The following is a 19,224-nucleotide window of genomic DNA, read 5'->3' on the forward strand; positions in this document are numbered from 1 at the left end:
GTCTTGCTATGCAGTTCAGGCTGTCCTTGAGCTCACTTTGTAGCCCAGGCTAGTCTCGAACTCGAAACTATCCTCCCACCTCAGCCTCCTGAGTGCTGGGATTATAGGGGTGAGCCACCACACCCAGCTCATTGAGTAGTGATAACATCTGAGGAGCTGGTGCTTTTTAAAGCAGTTTTCAAATGGCAAAATATATTTAAATAAAGTATTTATTATGATACACAGGAAATACTATAAAGATTCCAAAAGTGTATAAGACATACCTATCACTTTCAATTTTTTTAATCCCACAGATGTCAGCACTTAAATTATTGTTAATCTACTGATAGGATGGTATAATCCAGAATGACATCCACTCACTAGGTATCTTTTAAAGCAAAATTATTCTGGATTAGTTCTTGAGTCCCTTTTATGAGCCCCCAGTTAGTGAAAGGAGAAAGAAAAATAGCAATGCCAAAATGAAAATAAAAGCACTCCAGCCTGGTCCCAAGACCCAAGTCTCATGAGCAGAAACATACCTCTGCTTTCAGGAACAAAATACTGCAAACTTCAGTTTTTTCTGTCGTTTTTACTGGGATATAGTGTGATCTGTCTCTAAACTGCACAAACTGATAGCATTCCCATTCAGCAATGGTTCTGTGAGTTCTCATGTGCCTTAGCATTTAATCATGGTCTTTTCACCTTTACACTACTGAAAACATAAACATTGTGGAGAGCTTGCCTTAGTAATTATAAAGTTTTTCTTTTTGACTTGGAAAAACAACAAACGTTTTGAAACTTTCTCTCTTTCAAAACATCTATTATAATACCAGTGAGTTATCTTTTATTTTCTAAAAACCAATACAAAGAACTATGTGCTACTTATTTAAATCTTTGACCAATTCTTTCTTTTCTTCAGAAAATTATCTTTTCTGAAATTCAAATTTCTGATCTTTGAAGTGAAATAATTGATTTAAGTTCTCTCCATCTCTATGTTATATAAACACCTTTACCTATTTTCTGAAGACTACGAACTCCCTAGAAGAAGTAGTGTGATTTTTGAACTATGCTGGGATCAAGCAGCCTGTGAAAGTCCATAGTGGATATGATGCTTCACCAAAACTCTGAATTCAGGATTGAGTCTTTAGTCACACCACTTAGTACGTCTGGGTAGAGTGACTGTTCTGAATTGGGATGATAGTAAATGGGTCAAATAAAAAATATTGGAATCATTATATAATGCCTCAATCTTGAGCCAGGATCTTGCATTGGAACCTATCAAATCAATTTTAGGTTTAAAAGAGAAGAGTTTAAACTGTCCTTTTCAATGACTGATCACTTTTGTATCTAGATTTTGTATCACTAGTTCTGAGATAACAATGTGCAATACAGTAAGTAGTGTTAATTCCTTACTTTTTTCTTTTCTTTTTTGAAATTGTATATCATTTCCATCCTTTTTCTGTTTTACTTTTTAAAATAAAAAAGAGAAGTGATTTCTCAAAAAATAAATAGAATTCTAATTTCACTTGTGTGGCAGTTTATTTGGGTAAATGGTCCAGCACACATAATAGTTCAGATTATTGTTCAATAAATAATTCTGCCTTTCTTCCCCATTCTGCTTAGAATTATTTCCCTGTCTCTGTAGTTTTAGGCTTGTCAATGAGATGTTAGGAAACACAATGGCCAATGGGATGTTAGGAAACACAATGAAAGACATCCTACACATTTGTTTGCAAGATCCAGCTTAACTTTTGAATTCAAGTGATCTAACATGTATAGAGCATGTTCTAGACAGCTGCTGCTTTCCATCAAGAAAGCAAATCATAGTCTCCGCAGATGGCCTCGCGGGACCTAGGAAGTGCAGCCTGCAATATGCATGGGGCTGTGCTATACTGGGGCCCCCCTAAGAGTCCCACTATCTCTGCAGACAACCTCATGAGAACCAGGGACAACTAGCCGCACGCACGGGGGCCCTCCTGCAACTTCAGCTGTCTCCGTTGATGACCTTGTGGGACCCAGGAACTCCAGCCAGCAGCACCCATGGAGCTGGGCCAGAACCGTGCCCCTCTCATGTCCCGCAGTCCTGGCCACCCACCTTAGGACCTAAGAATTCCAACCCATGATGCGCCCCAGTAGTCCCACTGCTGCCATCGGGGACCTCCCCCACCTGTGGACCTGGCATTGCTGTTGATCTTTGGCTCCCATACCTCCTGCTAGAACCTTGGATTGCAGTGGATTAACCACGCAGTATTGAGGGGAGACTCAGTAAAAAGAACTCAGTAGGCTTCCATTAGTGAGGTGAGTTTGCCCCCCAACTAGGAATAAAGTTTGTCACCTTCAGCGGGTAAACAGGAGCAACAGAGGAGCCCCCTCTAGAAGTAGGCCATAGGTGAGCTTGGCAAGTGGTTGGGTGAGTCCTTCCTTATACAGAGAATATCTGGCAGGCTGAGGAGGTGCCAACAAGGCTTCCCCCAACTTGGAGAAAATTAAGGGGGCCTGTGGGACTCAGACATACAGCATAAAAACAGAATACTAAAAGCTGTTAGAGAAAAGACACAACTCACCTATCAAGGAAAGCCCATAAGAATCATGGCAGACTTTTCAGCACAAACCTTCAGGTCAAGATGAGCTTGAAGTAAGGTATTTCAAGTCCTAAAAGAAAAGAAACTTTCAGCCCAGACTGATGTATCCAGAAAAACCATCTTTCAAATTTAATGGAGAAACAAGATACTTCCATGACAAAGAACTACTGAAGATATTCATGTCCACCAAACCAACCCTAGAGTGTTGAAAGACATACTAGATAGAAATAAAAATGGCCACAATCTCCAGAGCAACAACAGAAAGAACCCACCAGGTAGGACAAGCAACTAAACAAAGGGGAAAAGCAGAAAGTAAACAACTGGAACATAATATGGCAAAATTGAGCTAGTACATATCAGTTATATCCATAAAAGTAAATGGCCTCAATTCACCTATCAAAAGAAACAGGTAGACAGAATGGGTCAAGAAACATGACCTCATAATATACTGTATAAAAGAAACACATCTGACCCAAAATGAAACTCGTACATTAAAAGTCAAAGGATGGAAAATAGTATTTCATGCGACAGGAAGCCAGAAAAAATCAGGGGTAACTATTCTATTTTCAGACAATGTGAACTTCAAAACTAAAATGATTAAAATAGATAAGGTTATTACATATTTGTTAGTGGAAAAATTCAAGAGGAAGAACTAACAATTTTGAATAACCCAATATCAGCTATTGAAATTGAAAATGTAATTAAAAACTTACCAACAGGGGCTGGGGATTTAGCTCGGCGGCATAAGTGCCTGCCTTGCAAGTGTGCGGTCCTGAGTTCGATCCCTGGTACCGATAAAAAAAGAAAAAGACAAAAAAAAAAAAAAAAAACTTACCAACAAAGAAAAGCCCAAGTCCTGATGGATTCATCACTGAATTCTATAAGGAATTTAGAGATTATTTGATGTCTATACTCCTTAAACTCTTCAATGAAATTGAAAAGGAAGCAATCCTCCCTAAATCATTCCTAGAGGCAAGTATTACTCTGATACCAAAATGAGAGAAAGACCCAACCAAAAAGCCAATCTAACTAACGAACATTATTGCAAAGACTCTCAATAAAATACTGGCAAATAGAATGTAGCAAATCGTCAAGAAGGTTATACATAACAACAAAGTGGGATTCATTCCAGGAATGTAGAGATGGTTTAACACACACAAGTCAATAAATGTAATACACCACATCAATAGAGCCAAAAACAAAAAAAAAAGATCATCTCAATAGATGCAGAAAAAGCATTGATAAAATTCGTGATGAGAACTATTCAGAATACATGGTGTCTACCTCAATCTCATAAAGGCCACCTAAGACAAACCAACAGGCAACATTATACTAAATGGACAAAACTGAATGTTTTCACACTAAAATCAGGAACAAGACAAGGATGTCCACTATCACCACCCAATTCGATATAGTTCTGAAAATACTAGCCATGACCATCAGACAAGAGAGAGAAATAAAAGGATTAGAGATAGGAAAAAAAGAAGTTAAACTACCACTACTTGAAGACAACATGATAGTCTATATAGAAGACCAAAAAACTCCATTAAAAGACTGCTAGAGGTAATAAACAAATTCAGCAGTGTAGCTGGATACAAAGTCGATGCTCAAAAATCAATAGCATTCCTTTACACAAACAAAAAACTTACTGAGAGAGAAACTATGGAAATATCTCCTTTCACATTAATGTCAAAAAATGAAATACTCAGGAATCAACCTAAGAATGTAAAAGACTTATATGATGAAAATTATGCTACACTTAAAAAGGAGATTGAAGAGGATATTAGAAAATGGAAGGCTATGCCTTGTTATTGGTTAGGAAGAATGAACATTGCAAAAAATGGCCATACTCCAAAAACTGTTATGCAGATTCAATGCAATTGCAGTCAAAATACCACTGAGATACCTCACAGTTCTAAAGAAAACACTCCTAAAATTCATTTGGAAACAGAAGAAACCTAGAATAGCAAAGGCAATTCTGGACCACAAAGGCAAGACAGGAGGCATCACAATTCCTCACTTGAAACTATACTACAAAGCCTCAGTGATAAAGTGAGCGTGGTACTTGCAAAGAACTAGAGCTGAGAATCAATGGAACAAATTAGAAGATGCAAACACAACTACAAAGACATTCAGCCACCTGATATTTGACAAAGGGGCTGAACATGTTCACTGGAAGAAGGATAGCCTCTTTAATAAATGGTGTTAGAAATACTGGCTTTCCACATGATGAAGACTGAAAATAGACCCATGCATATCACCATGCACAAAACTAAAGTCTAAATGGACCAAAGATCCAAATATTAAAACAGAAACACTAAAACTACTGGAAGGCAAGGTAGGTAGGAGTCTTGGAGACATAGGGATAGGCAGAGAATTCATGAACAAAATATGAACCGCATGGGAAACACTTCAAAGAATCCACAACTGGGATCTGATATTATTAAAAACTTTCTGCACTTCAAAGGAAATCACCAACAGAGTGAAAAAGAAACCCACAGAATAGGGAAGAAATATAGCCAGCAAGTCCTCTGACAAAGGAGTTATATCCAGAACATATAAAGAAATGAAAAACATTAAGCCTCCTAAATTCAAAGACCCTCTCCAAAAATTGGCAGCTGAGATGAACACACAGTTCTCAGATGAAGATATATAAATGGCAAATAAATATATGAAGAAATGTTCACTGTCACTGGTCATTCAAGAAATACAAATTAAAACAGCATTAAGATTTCATCTCACTCTGGAAAGAAGAGCTGCCATCAAGAAAACAACTGATAACAAATGTTGGCGAGGCTGCAGGGAAAAAGAAACACTGCTCCACTGTTTGTGGGAGTGTAGACTGGTGCAGTCACTATGAAAATCAGTATGCAGATTTCTCAGAAGACTAGGACTGGTAGTTCCATTCAACCCAGCTATTCTCCTCCTGAGTATTTTCCCAGAAAGCCTGAAAAGATCATGTCACAGTGATATATGTGCACCTATGTTCATAGCAGCACAATTTGTAATAGCTAAATCCTGGAAACAACCTAGATGCCTATCAACTGCAGAGTAGATGAAAAAGATGTGGTATTTTTATACAACAGAATATTACTCAACTATAAAAAATGATGTTCTTGAGGCCTTCATAGGTAAATGGAGGCAACTTGAGACTATCCTTATAAGTGAAATAAATAAGAATCATATTTATAAATATCACATTGTGTCTCTAGTGTAAAAAGTAATAAGAACTGTAGGAGCAATAAAACCCAAAATGTGTAATTCTTATTGTTAAAAAAAGAGGAAAAGAAAGAGCTCTAAAGGATATAAACTGTATGTATGTTTAAGTATATAAGATAGATGACCATATTACTGTTTTTTTATCATTGAGCAGAACTGTTTTCAGTCTCACTGAATGTCCTCTTTGTATGCTTTAATTCTGTAACTTGAACAACTATTTCTAAGGTGACAGCATGTAATTTATCAACTAGTGATTTCTTAGTGTTTATTTTTTTGAAATTCTGTATTATTACTACTCTTTTTTGTTTTGCTTTTTTTTTCTCTTTAAATAAAGTTTAAAAAGAAAAAGAAAGCAAATAATAAGAAAATGTGTAGGAAGAAGACTTGACTCCCACCCACAGCCTGCAGTACCTCTGTCTAATCTGCATCTTGACACAGAGTCACCCAGCTGAAAGGAGTCTAGATTAGCCAAATTCCAGCAGCCACATGGATCCCAGAGTACAAAAAAAGAGCACAAGTTCTATAAGCCACTTGTTTTTAAAGCTGCTTATTATACACCACTACTGTGGTAATATCTGATCAATCTAATATGGATCTGACACAATGATATATATTGAATAATTTCTATGACAGGCATTTTCCACCTCTGCCTTTAGTACAAATTATAAAAAACGTAAGTATCCCAACGTTCTATAAAGATTTCTTAGCGTAGAAAAAGACAAACAATAAAATACAAGGGAAAAAATGAAAAACTACTTAAGTGACCTTAAGGATCAATGGGTTTCAGGGAGCTGCAATTGGGTTCCTAGCACAGCACAATAATCTTATAATCATCACAAAATGATGAGTTCTTTCAAAACCTACTCCTCAATTTACTAATGTGCAAAGCGATATTAGGCTTTTTCCTCACATCATACTTTTTTAAGAAATGGTTTCTAAATAGATCGTAGACCTAAATTTAAAATATAAGATCCTACAAATTCTGGGAGAAAATAAAGGAAAAAATATTGTTAACTACATAAATATTTTTAAAATATGATACAAAAGACATAATCTATGGCATAGATATATTTTGCTAAAATAATTGATTTTTGTTTGACAAAAGATAATGTTAAGAGTATGAAAAACCCACAAAGTATACGAAGATTTGCCAATCACATTTCAGACAAAGTTTTAAACTCCAGAAACCATAAAGTATATTCAAATTCAATAAGAAAACAACTCAACACAAAACAGATTTAGGGATGACTTACAAACAATGAAACATGATCAGCATCATTAGACCTCAGAAAAATACAAGTTAAGAATTCAGTGAGACACCATATGTATTATAATGGCTAAAATTAAAAGAAAAAACTCTTGACAATAACAAGCATTAAAAAGAAGATGAGTAGTAACTGGACACTTTACATATCACTGGTAGGAATGACACATGATGTAAACACTTGGGAAAACAGTTTTACAGCTTGATATAAACTTAAATCTATCTATACTATGCAGTCAGTCAACACACTCCAAAAAGTCTAACGTTTGCAAAAACATACATATAACTGTTTATAGCTGTTTTATTTAAAACTTGGAATTGCTCTAGATGTTTTTCAACTAGAAGTCCTTTATGGAACATCCATAGAATCCAGCTCTATTTAATAACAAATGGAGCCAACCACTGAGTTACTTAACTAATGAAAGAATTTCAAATGCTTTTGTAAAGTGAAAGAAGTCAGTCATAATATAGGATAGATTCTATAATTCTATTTTTGTGATATTCTGGGAAAGGCAAAGCTACGTGAACAGATAACAAATGAACTGCTGATGGGGACTGGATGAGGACAGAAGGGTCACAACAGAGAGGCAGCCTGAAAGAATTGTGAAGGTGATAGAAATTTTCTGTCCCACAATTGTGGTTGGTACATGACTGTTTCTCAAAATCCATAGAATTATAGGTCATGGAGAAATTCACAGCACGTTATTAACAATTAAAAATAGTTTTAAATTTACTGAATGGAGAAATATTAGGCCAGATGACCTTTAGTGTGCATTCCAACTATTGAAGAAATACATGCCCTCTTTTCTATTTTGGAAAGCTAGTAGTTTTTCTATGAGTTAAAAGGTCATTTCAACTTATTTAGTGTTCTTTGCATAGACATAAATGAATATCTTCTGAAATACTACTACAAGCTTTAGTGTATATTCTCCTCCTACAGAGCAAGCCATTTGCTATTTGGAAATCCCTGATTTGATTAGAATAGTTGCAGTGGGTTCACATATATTCCAGTTCATCATAGCCAGAAAGCCACTGTGTGACAAAGGTTTGTCTGGCCAGTCAGTAATCTGCTTGTCTTAAGAGTTCATGTGCCTTCTCAGAATGGACTGAGAAGCAGGGTTTCACCATGCAGCTCAGGCTGGCCTTGAGCTCACTTGTTAGCTCAGGCTGGCTTTAAGCTCCCAATGATTCTCCTACATCAGCCTCCCAAATGCTGGGATTACAGGCATGCACCGCCACACCCAGCCTGGATTGCAGTTTTAATGTATGCAAAACTGAAGAAGTCTACTTCTTACAGAAGATTTGAGATATGAGATGGAGCATGGGAGCAATGGTAAGTTCATTCCAAGTTCTCTGTAGCTTTTGTTGGATATTTTTTCCATAATCATAAGAATGTAGTTAAAAAATAGCATCATCATTCTTTCACAGGTAGTAAATGTAAGAGAAGTTTACCAGAAGAATCAAATGATTCAGCTTTAAAACTAAGAAGAGTATAACATCTATGTTTAATGCTAAGAGTTTTTGCAGTATGTTCATAATGATGGCTGTGGTTGCCACAAGGTGGTTCACTGACCTTTAAGCGTGTCAGGTGTACACACAGGAGTAGAGATGCACTCTAGATGGGGCTTCTGCTACAGCGTTGGCAATACTGCCTCCTGTCTGCCAGCTCGGAAGCTCAATACGTTTCCATGCAGAGTGTATAGACTGACAAATTTCAGCCTTAGTCTAACCCAGCCTCTTAAAATAACTTCTGTGCTGTGCATCAGCATTATGCACTGAGGATACATAAAATTATGTGGACAAGAGAATGCTGGTATTAACCACATGTCCATTTGTTATGGTGTTTGCTAACAACATTGTATCTTATAGTATGATAAATGCTCTTTAAAACTAATTAAACATGCAGGGCATGGCAGCACATGACTGCAACCCCAGCATTCAAGACGCTGAAGCAAGAAGGGTCACTGTGATTTTGAGGGCAGTCTAGGCTCCAAAGTGAGTTTAAGGTCAGCCTGAATTACATAGGGAAACCCTGTCTCAAAAAAAACAAAAGAAAAACTAATTTAACTATTTTTTTTTCAAAAATAAATGAATAAATAAATCTATGAATAAATTTAGTTTATTGAAGAATTGTATGTCATGGGATAACGCTGAAATGGTCTTTAATGTTTTACTATGTTAAAGTATAATGAGACTGTTCGCCAAGTGTACTGGTTATCCATTGCTGAGTAACTACCTCTCACAAAACAGTAGCTTAAAACAACATACATGCATGTGAGGGAGCACACACAGACAGAGGCTTTTAAGAACACTTTTATTTTATTTTAGTTATTTATTTTTGAGAAACGGTTTCACTATGCAGTTTAGGCTGGCCTTGAGCTCACTTTTCTCAAACTTGCTTCAGCTGCCCAATTGCTGGAGATTACAGGTGTACCTCACCAATACCTAACTTACCTGCACATTTAAATATATAAATAAACATCAATGTAAAAATTCTCAAAATACTGGCCAATAGAATGCAGTGAATCATCAAAAAGATTATATATTACGACCAAGTGAGATTTATCACAGGAATGCAGGAATGATTTAACATATGTGAATTAATAAATGTCATATAACAAGTAGAGCCAAAGACAAAGGTCACATAATCATCTCAATAGACACAGAAAAAGTTTTTGATAAAGTCCCACACTTGGTCATGATAAAAACCCTACAGAAACTCCAAATAGATGATAACTACCTCAATTTGATAACAGCCATCTAAGACAAACAACAGGCAATATGGTACTAAATGGATAGCAACAGAAAGCTTTCACTCTAAAATCAGGAACAAGACAAGGATGTGCACTATCACCACTCCTATTCAATGTAGTTCTGGAAACACTAGACAGAATAATCAGATGAGAGAAATAAAAGGAATAAGGATAAGAAAGGAAGAAGTTAAATTACCGCTATTTACAAATGATATGATACTTTACATAAAAAGATCCCCAAAACTCTATCAAAAGACAGCAATGCAGCTGTATACAAAGTCAACACTTAAAAATCAACAGCATTCCTGTACACAAACAACAAACTGAGAGAGAAATTTTGGAAATGACATCTTTCACAATAGCATCCAAAACAACGAAATACTTAGGAATCATCCTAACAAAGAATGTAAAAGACCTATAATTTGAAAACTATCATACTCAAAAAAAAAAAAAAAAAAGCAGAGTAAAGAGGATGTCAGTAAATAGAAAGATATGCCTTGCCCTTGGTTAGGAAGAACCAACATTGTGAAAATGGCCATATTTCCAAAACTGTTATACAGATGTAATGCAATTTCAATCAAAATCCGACTAATATATCATACATATCTATAGAAAACATTCCTAAGGTTCATTTGGAAACAGAAGAGGCCTAGAATAGCAAAAGTTATCTAGAGCACCATAGGAAAGGTAGGAGGCAACACAATCCCTGACTTGAAATTATGCTACAAAGCTACAGTGATAATATCAGCATGGTACTAGCAAAAAAAAAAAAAAAAAAAAAAAACAGAGCTGAGGATGAATACATTAGAAGGTGCAGATACAACTACTTAGCCACCTTATCTTTGACAAAGGGCCTAAGTATGTTCATTGGAAGAAAGCTAACCTATTTAATAAATGGTGCTGGAAAATTTGGTTTTCCAAATGCCTAGACCCATGATTATCACCATGCACTAAACTAAATCTCAAAGTGGTCAAAGATCTAAATATCAAAACAGAAACACTAAATCTATTGGAAGACAAAGTCGATAGAAATCTTGGAGACATGGGGTAGGCAAAGTGTCCATGAACAAAACACAAACTACACAGAAAGCACTTCAAAGAATCAACAACTGATATCTCCTCTTATTAAACAGCTTTTGCACATCAAAAGAAATCATCAATCGAGTGAAGAGAAAACACACAGAATGGGAAACATTCTAGCCAATAGTCCCCCACACAAAGGACTTATTTCTAGAACACAAAAAGAACTGAAAGGCATTAGGCCCCCCAAATTCAAAGACCCAATTCAAATGAGCATCTGAAATAACAATCATTTCTCAGATGAAGAAATACAAATGGCACATAAATGCATGAAAACATGCTCAGCATCACTGGTCATTCAAGAAATGCAAATTAAAGCAACAGTTTTTCACTCCAGTAAGAAAGGCTGTCATCAAGAAAGTAACCTACAACAAATGCTTGTGGTGCTATGGGGAAAAGGGAACACTTCTCCATTGATGGTGGGAGTGCAAATTGGTACAACCACTGTGAAAATCAGTGTGGAGATTCCTCAAAAAATTAGGATTAGGAAGTTCCATTTAATCCAGTTATTCCCCTTCCAGATATTTTCCCAGAAAAACTGAAAATGTCATGCTCCAGAGATATATGTGCACTCATGTTTTTAGCAGCACAATTTGTAATAGCTAAATCTTGGAAACAACCCAAATGACCATCAACCACAGAATGGATAAAAATGATGTGGTATTTTTACACAATGAAATACTACTCAGCTCTAAAAAAGACAATCTTGAGCCTTTTATAAGTAAATGGAAGCAACTTGAGGCCATACTTATGAGTGATATAAATAAAACTTGCATTTATAAATTGTATTATTGTATTGTCTTCCTAGCATAAAAAATAATAAACATAAAAATATGAAAGAGTAATAAGATCCAAAATATACAATAGATATTGTAGCAATGAAAGGGGAAGAAAATAGTCAAAAGGGCAGAGCTACTTGGATAGAGAAAAGGAAAAAAGAAAGAAAGGAAAAGATTATATGTATGGTGGTAAACATATTTAAATGTACATCTATATATAGGTAAGCTAGATAGATATACTGCCAATCTCTCTTAGTTCATCAAAAAGAACAGTTTATGCTGTAATTGTTTAATTAATCACTTTTGTGTCTAGATTTTGTAACCTGAACGACTAGTTCTGGGTAACAATATGCAATACATTAACCCAATTGTTAGTTCCCTACATATGTTTCTTTTTTGAAATTCTGTATCATTTGTATCCTTTTTTATTTTGATTTTTAAAATAAAAAATAAATAAATGAATAAATATTAAGTCAAAGTTTCTATGGGTGAGAAACCTGAACACCTAACAGAGTCCTGACAAAAATGGAATCAAAGGCTAGGTAGGGGTGAGACCTTATTTGAAAACTTGGATTGAGCATCTGCCTCCTGGCACCTATGCTTGTTGTCAAGGCTTTTGTTTGCTGTTGGACAGAGATCACCTTCAGTGTCCTGCTGTGTGAATCTCTCAATAGAACAGCTCACAACTTGACATATTATATGATCAAAGACAGAAAAGAAGTATTTTTTTAAAAAGGGGAAGAGGTATGTATTCTACATAATCTACACATAGAAGTGATGTATCGTCACCATTGTCATGGGCTATTAGTCTACAGTGTGTCATACATCCTACCCACACTCTTAGAGAGGGGTTTACAAAGGACATAATCAGCAGGTGTGGATCATTGAGAAACATCTAGGATTCTCTCTATCTACTCACAGACACATACAATACCTCTTTTGTGATAACAGTGTAATTTTGATGATCATGTGCTGCTAGACACGAAGTCCTCTTTATGAAGACATATTTTCATGAAAAAATTAAAGTAAAAGTCAGTAAACAGATGGATAGGCAAAAAACATATTCAACATATACTTTGTCACAAAGTTCAGGCTCCTAGAAATATTCAAATATTTTAATTTCTGTAGCACAGATCCCTAGAAAACTTACTTTTTAAAGTAAGAAATTCTATAAAAAATAATATATAAACTCAAGATTTTCTGAAATTCTAGTACCACTAACCAGATAAAAAATAAAATTTGCCTAATCTGATCAAACAACTTTCAGAGAATAACACATTTAAAAACACATGATTCTGAGTCAATATTTTTATTAAAATATGTACCACTAAAGCTAAGATAACAGCTATTACAAAACACAATATATCTCAATAAAATCTGAGGTTGGCATCTTTTCAGGGTACTACCCAGAGGGCATAGCAAAGAAGATTCTGTGTCTTACAAAGACTGAGAAGGAAATATTTTTATTCTACAAACAAGGTTTAGTGATGGCTGGAATCAAGGGTCACCAGGCCACTGTGTTAAGGAAAAATAGTGAAATCAGTCTCAGCACTGGCTTAAGAACAAAAAAATACAGCCTGACCTCTATAACTATGAGAGAAGGAGCAGAAACACGTAAGTGTATCATACAAGGTTTGATCACCTGTCAGATTACTGCATCTTGAAATATGGATCATTGCATTGCGCTGAAATTTATGACACTTCTATGAGAATCCAAGTTGACGGAGTTTGAGCATCTCTTCCAGAGGAAGCAAAAATAAGTCAGTGCTGGAAATACAAAAGCTATGCAGCACTTTATGTTTCCAGATGTTGAAGCTAATGACTTTCCCTGGCTTCCTGCTATAAGATAAAACCATAAAGACAGACGAGTATAGGATCTTGCCTTACTCCTGGCAAACACAAGCACATTTCCTGGGATAATTAGCCTGTTGATTTTCTGACTCTTTGGAAAGATAGCTACTTGGAGATAGAGATTCAAAGACAGAAGTCCAGAAACACTAAGTGCCAGGTTTGGGGTTGTAATTAATTTCCTACTTCTCTTTCTGCTGCTTTCTTTCAGAGTCTGTATATTACTTTCTTTTCCGTTCACAACAGCAACATTCGTCAGTAGACTGGTCTGTAGTAAGTGACTGAGCATATGCTCATGGTCAAGAGTAAGTCATTTAGTGACTATTACTTAATGATCATAAAACTTCTATGCCAGTACTGCCTTTTCTGTTCATCAGGGGCAAGTTGCATAACTTCTGCAGGCTTCAAATTTTGTTTCCATTTTAAGGAGATTAGCACAGACAGAAGGTTTTTACAAATACTTGTTTGACTTTGAGAAGTGGTAATGTTAGCTGGAGAAGAAAGCTTTGAATTCCTGGAAAAGTAGAACTATTAAACTGCTTTAAAAGGGGCAGGGGTGTGAACTAAAATAGTCGGGAACCACTGACCTCAGTACTTTCATTCCTCAAACATAACATATGTTAAACTTGTTCAATGTATTGGATTAGGGAAAGTGGTTATGCAGAGTAAATAAGTATCTAAATCATCAAAATAAAGGAAAATGTTTTGATATTACTAAATGCATATTTTTTTGTTTGTCCAGGTCTCTGGCATACAACTCCTAAAATCCTTGGAATTTTTAGTTTTAAGTGTTTTTTGTGCAAAATTGGCTGATGTCTGGCAACCTCTAAAGTGGCTTCAGCATGGGTCCTGACCACAGGAAACACCTGGACAGCGCCACATGGTTGGCATTTTCCCCCCTCTAACTTCTGGGGTGGTGAGAGGGGTTGAATGTTAAATTGATTATCTAAAGTAAATGACTTAGTAAATCATACCTATCTAGCAAAACCTCTGTTAAAAAACAAAAGGACAGTGTTTAGAGAGCTGAAAACATGCAGGTATGACCACAGAGGAAACAGAAGCTCCATTCCCCTTCCCACCTGCCTCTTCTCATGCAGCACTGTACTGAATCCTTTATAAATCCTCTGTGCAGACCAGTAAACATAGATAAGTGTTTCCCTGACTTCTGTAAGATGCTTCAGCAAATTAATGCAACCAAAGGATAGGGGTCATGAGAACCCACTTTATAGGCAATCACTCAAAAACACAGGTGATAAACCTAGGCCTCGTAGCATTTGGTCTCTGAAGTGGAACGGATTGTTTTGGGACTCAGCCCTTCATCTGTGGGATTCGAGGTTATCTCCAGATGTCAGAATTGAACTGTTTTACAGGACACCCAGGTTGTGTCCTCTGTAACAGCACTGCTCCCTGGGTGGGTAGAGTGAACCCACATAACCGCTGTGAGAAACATGCCGTGAAGGCAAAGTAGAAGAAACCAAGTTTGATTTTGTGTTTTTCTACTGAAGTATGTTATTGCTGCAATGCATGAGTAGACTGTAGCAAGTATTTAAATAAATAAGAGATCACAGCTGTCTGGAATGGGGGGAGAATGCTTCAGGAAAAACAGTTCAAGTTTATGCATGTAAAGACAGAGCAAAGTATTTCACATAGAGAGAATAACATGAGTCAAACATAGAAGCCAAATTATTTGTGTGAGGCAACAGTATGAAGTCAGTTTTGGCTAGAATATCAGATATTAGAAGGAAAGAATGAGAACAATAAGCAATAAGGAAAAAAGCTAGGCAATATGAGTATCTAGAAGAATAAAAATGGTATGCACACATGAAAACAGGATCCCAGCGAAGACTTATATCAAGATTCCTCCAGTGTTTGGTTCTCTCACTGGCTTTTGCTTATGTGCTTGGCATCCACCAATGGAGAACATCCCACCCTTGGTAGTCTGTACGTACATCTCCCTTTCAATTTATAGAGTCATTGTGCATCTATGGAAGTCATCTATGCTATTAATATTCATATATCTATGAATATAATCTATGCTGTTCTCAATGGTAATGGCAGTTATGTTTATAAAATATTATGAGAAAATTAACTAGTTAATACTGAAACATTACTCCTAGGAGAAAAACAGGGTTAGAGTACCGTGAACCTTTGTTCACATTCCCACTGATGCAGATCAATATGTAACTGTTTTATGTGTGTTTCTTTTTTAGTATTCTTTTTAAATCTGCCTTGTTGTTTCATTAACATTGAGCTGATGGTCAACAGGACTATAACTCATACTTGACTGATGCTCCTCTAACATATTTTCTCCATGAGATTGTAGCAGTTTTCCTATGCAGAGGAACACCAGGTGGCACTTCAGCACTAGCCCTGAAGAACATTTTCAATAATGAAGCAACCAACCGAAAGCACAAAGAGGAAAAGAACATGGTACTAGGTAGTAGGAGGACACTTGCTTACAAGATGAGAGATGGAACAAGTGGGTAGGGCGTTACTTTGTCTAACCTCAGTCAGGAATGTGTGCCTTGAGCAACTAAGATTTGGTCATTGTGCACCTTTCCCAGGGTGACAGGAAAATGTCATGAGTATTTGCTATATACAAATAAATTATAGCAAGTATGTAAGTTTGTAAATATGGAAAGTGTAAATGTATATATAGTGTTATATATATATATATAATATTATATATAGTGTGTAATAATATTACATATATTAATATATATAGTGTTGTATAATAATGTATATTATTATATAGTGCTGTGTAATAAATATTTGTGTCCCCAAAATCCCTTTAGCAAAACTGTAGCCTCCAATCTGATAGTATTCGGAGATGACACCTCTGGGATATAATTAGGTGAACGTGATGTTGGAGTGTTCACATTTGAGAGTACTGCCCTTATAAAAAGAGATCAGGGAGGGAGTCAGCTCTTTTTATATGAGGAAACAATGAGAGAGAATTCTGCAACCTGAAACCCAGCAGAAGCTAGTTATGGAAGCTGACCATGCAGGCACTGTGACCTCAGACTTCCAACTCACAGAACTGTGAGAAATTAACTTCTGCATCTTACAATCTTCCCCATTTATGGTACTTCATAGTGAGCACTAAGACATTTATTATGTACACATAAACACCCTCCTTACAAATTATAGAATTACTAATCAGGAAAAATCACACATAGTAAATGATGATGCTGAGGGTTATTTCATTATCTTTTAAATGCCCAGTAGCCTCTCTAAATAGAATCTAAGTAATACTGTGAAAGAGGCCTAGTGAGAAAGGAACTGCAGAATACTACTTACATGATTGGATTATTTAAAAGCATTATGCCAAGAAACTCAGGCACCATGGAATGAAGTATCATGGTACCACTAATGACTGTGCCTCGGATAAAGGTGTCAAAATATCTGAATTAGCCTTCATTTTTGGTTGGTATAGTGTGGATAAATATTTGTGGCAATATCTCAGGAAAACCAGCTCTGTTTTCAAGTAACCACGTATCCGGTTTATAAGTTACTGTTTCTTAGAGACAGTCCGTAAAGAAAAATGAAACCGTTCTTTTCCTGGAAGAAAACATTGCAGCTAGCAAGGAGATTGTAGCAAGGAGTTTGGGCAAAGATTAGTAGAGAGAAGTGGGTGGGAAAGGTGTTAGATTCAGGTCATGATGGCGGCCCATTCTCTTCAGAGTTCTTCATTCCATGTTAAGTTCATTATCACAAGGAGGGAATCCAAATGACTCCCTCATTCTTTTCAGCTGGCCTTCCTGATCTTATCTTAAAATATTTCTCAATATATGACAACTCTCTCTACTTATTTCTCTTGATACTTCAGCCAGCTGAATTCCTTTCTTCCTGGAGTGATTCAAGCTCCCCTTCTTTCATCCTTCTCTCCACATGAAAATATTTTCCTGTATCTTTGGTGAATTATTGATCCAACCAATCCCAAGTTAAATGTCTCCTCCTCAAAAATGCCTCTTTTCCTACACATGCCTCTTATCTTACACAGCCTATGTAATTGGTGGTGGTCGTAATCACTTGTTCACATGATCTTGTTCTAGCTCTTTCTCCTCCCATGCAAGTAACATGAAGACTAGACATGAGCTATCTAATGAGTTTCCAAAGTCTGGAAAATACTTGCTTCAAAGTAGTTACTATTTGTTCAATAAATAAATGCATTTAATCCATAAAATTTCATATAAAACAAGCCAAAGAAGTGAAATCATAGTTCATAATCCATGTAAGATGACAGGCCTTTTTATCACCTAAAAGCCTTTCAAATTGAGACCAGACAAGTTCGACATGTAATTCTAATCCTGCTGGTAAACTGGGGAAGTGAGCTAATAAGTGCCAGCTCTGCAAACATCACTGCCCTCTGTGGTTGATAAGACAAAGCCTATGATATTGCTCACTGTGGTAATTCAGATAGCATCTCACCAGTGTCTTAGGATAAGGCTAGCATAGAATTTATAAAGAATCAAAAACATTGTAAACAGCAGGTAGTTCCCTAGAAGAGGGATAAAAACAAAGGTTTGCTTAGGATTAAGTAAGAATACATGATTTTTCTGTACTGCTATACTCACCAAAGCAGATTATTTTGACATGAAAGATTCAAATAATTTTCTGGTAGGTGGAAGACGCTGAATTTTTTTTTCAGTCCTCATTGTCCAACTGCTGTGTATATGCTACATGATTTTAATTTTCTGGATGAAGTCTGGTTCGTTTTAACATCCTGATGAAGTAGTGTGAATTTAAATGAGAAGAGCTCTGGAGTCCAGTCCAACAACCTTCCTGCTCCATGATGTCCCTCCCTGCAGCCATTTCCTATAGCTTGATCCACAGAATTTCATAAAGACGTATTAACTTTCTATTCAATCAGAAAAAGTATGTGCTTACTTTTCAATGATTTTCTGCATTTCTACATAACAATAAGACATGAAAATTTCTAAGATATGATAATAAACAGAAAAAATAACTTACTGAGGATAAGAATTAGTCTATTCTGTATATCTTTTAGTGTTTGAAGTCACCTAATATTTTATAATTTATATAATACAGTGGGACTTTTGATCAAATTGCATGATGAAGTCAGCTAAACAATGTTTATTGAATGTTTTCTCTTCCTTAAAAATAACCTTATTTTGCCAAACATACCAAAATCATATTCAGATATTTTGAAGTTATTTATAATTATGAATCAACATATTAAATCTTCCCTGTCAAATAGTTTACAAAAGACTTTTATAAAAAACTAACAAACCATTTCAAGTAACCATTTCAATTATTTAGTTTGAACCATAGGAAGTAGTTATTTCTTGTCACATATAACGCTGCAGTGGACCCTTACCCAGAGATATGGCACACAACAGAAAATAAGAGCAAGAGAAAATGGTGGTACAGGCTGAGATCTGGGATGACTAGTGGGGAAACAAAGGGCCACAAGGCACCCAGACCTTGGTACTTATTGATTTCATCTGTGTCAAAGACAATGGAAAAGGGCATTGATTGTTTCTGGAAACAGAAATGGTGACTATGGTGGCCTAGTAAAAGAACAAAGCATTCTTGCAAGGACATGGAGAGACAGGGAGGCAATAAGGACACTGTAGTCCCCCAAGTGCCTTATCATCTCCAGCAGGTGTTATCTTGCCCTGTGAGCCCCCACAGCATCACTGTGCACAGGGCTTCCAGCTATGACCAGAAAAGTACAGAGCTTCCCTCTTCCAATC

Source organism: Cavia porcellus, unplaced genomic scaffold (genome assembly GCF_034190915.1).
Source record: "Cavia porcellus strain 051 isolate PalLab524CR breed Dunkin Hartley unplaced genomic scaffold, mCavPor4.1 scaffold_11, whole genome shotgun sequence".
NCBI classification, from domain to species: Eukaryota; Metazoa; Chordata; class Mammalia; order Rodentia; family Caviidae; genus Cavia; species Cavia porcellus.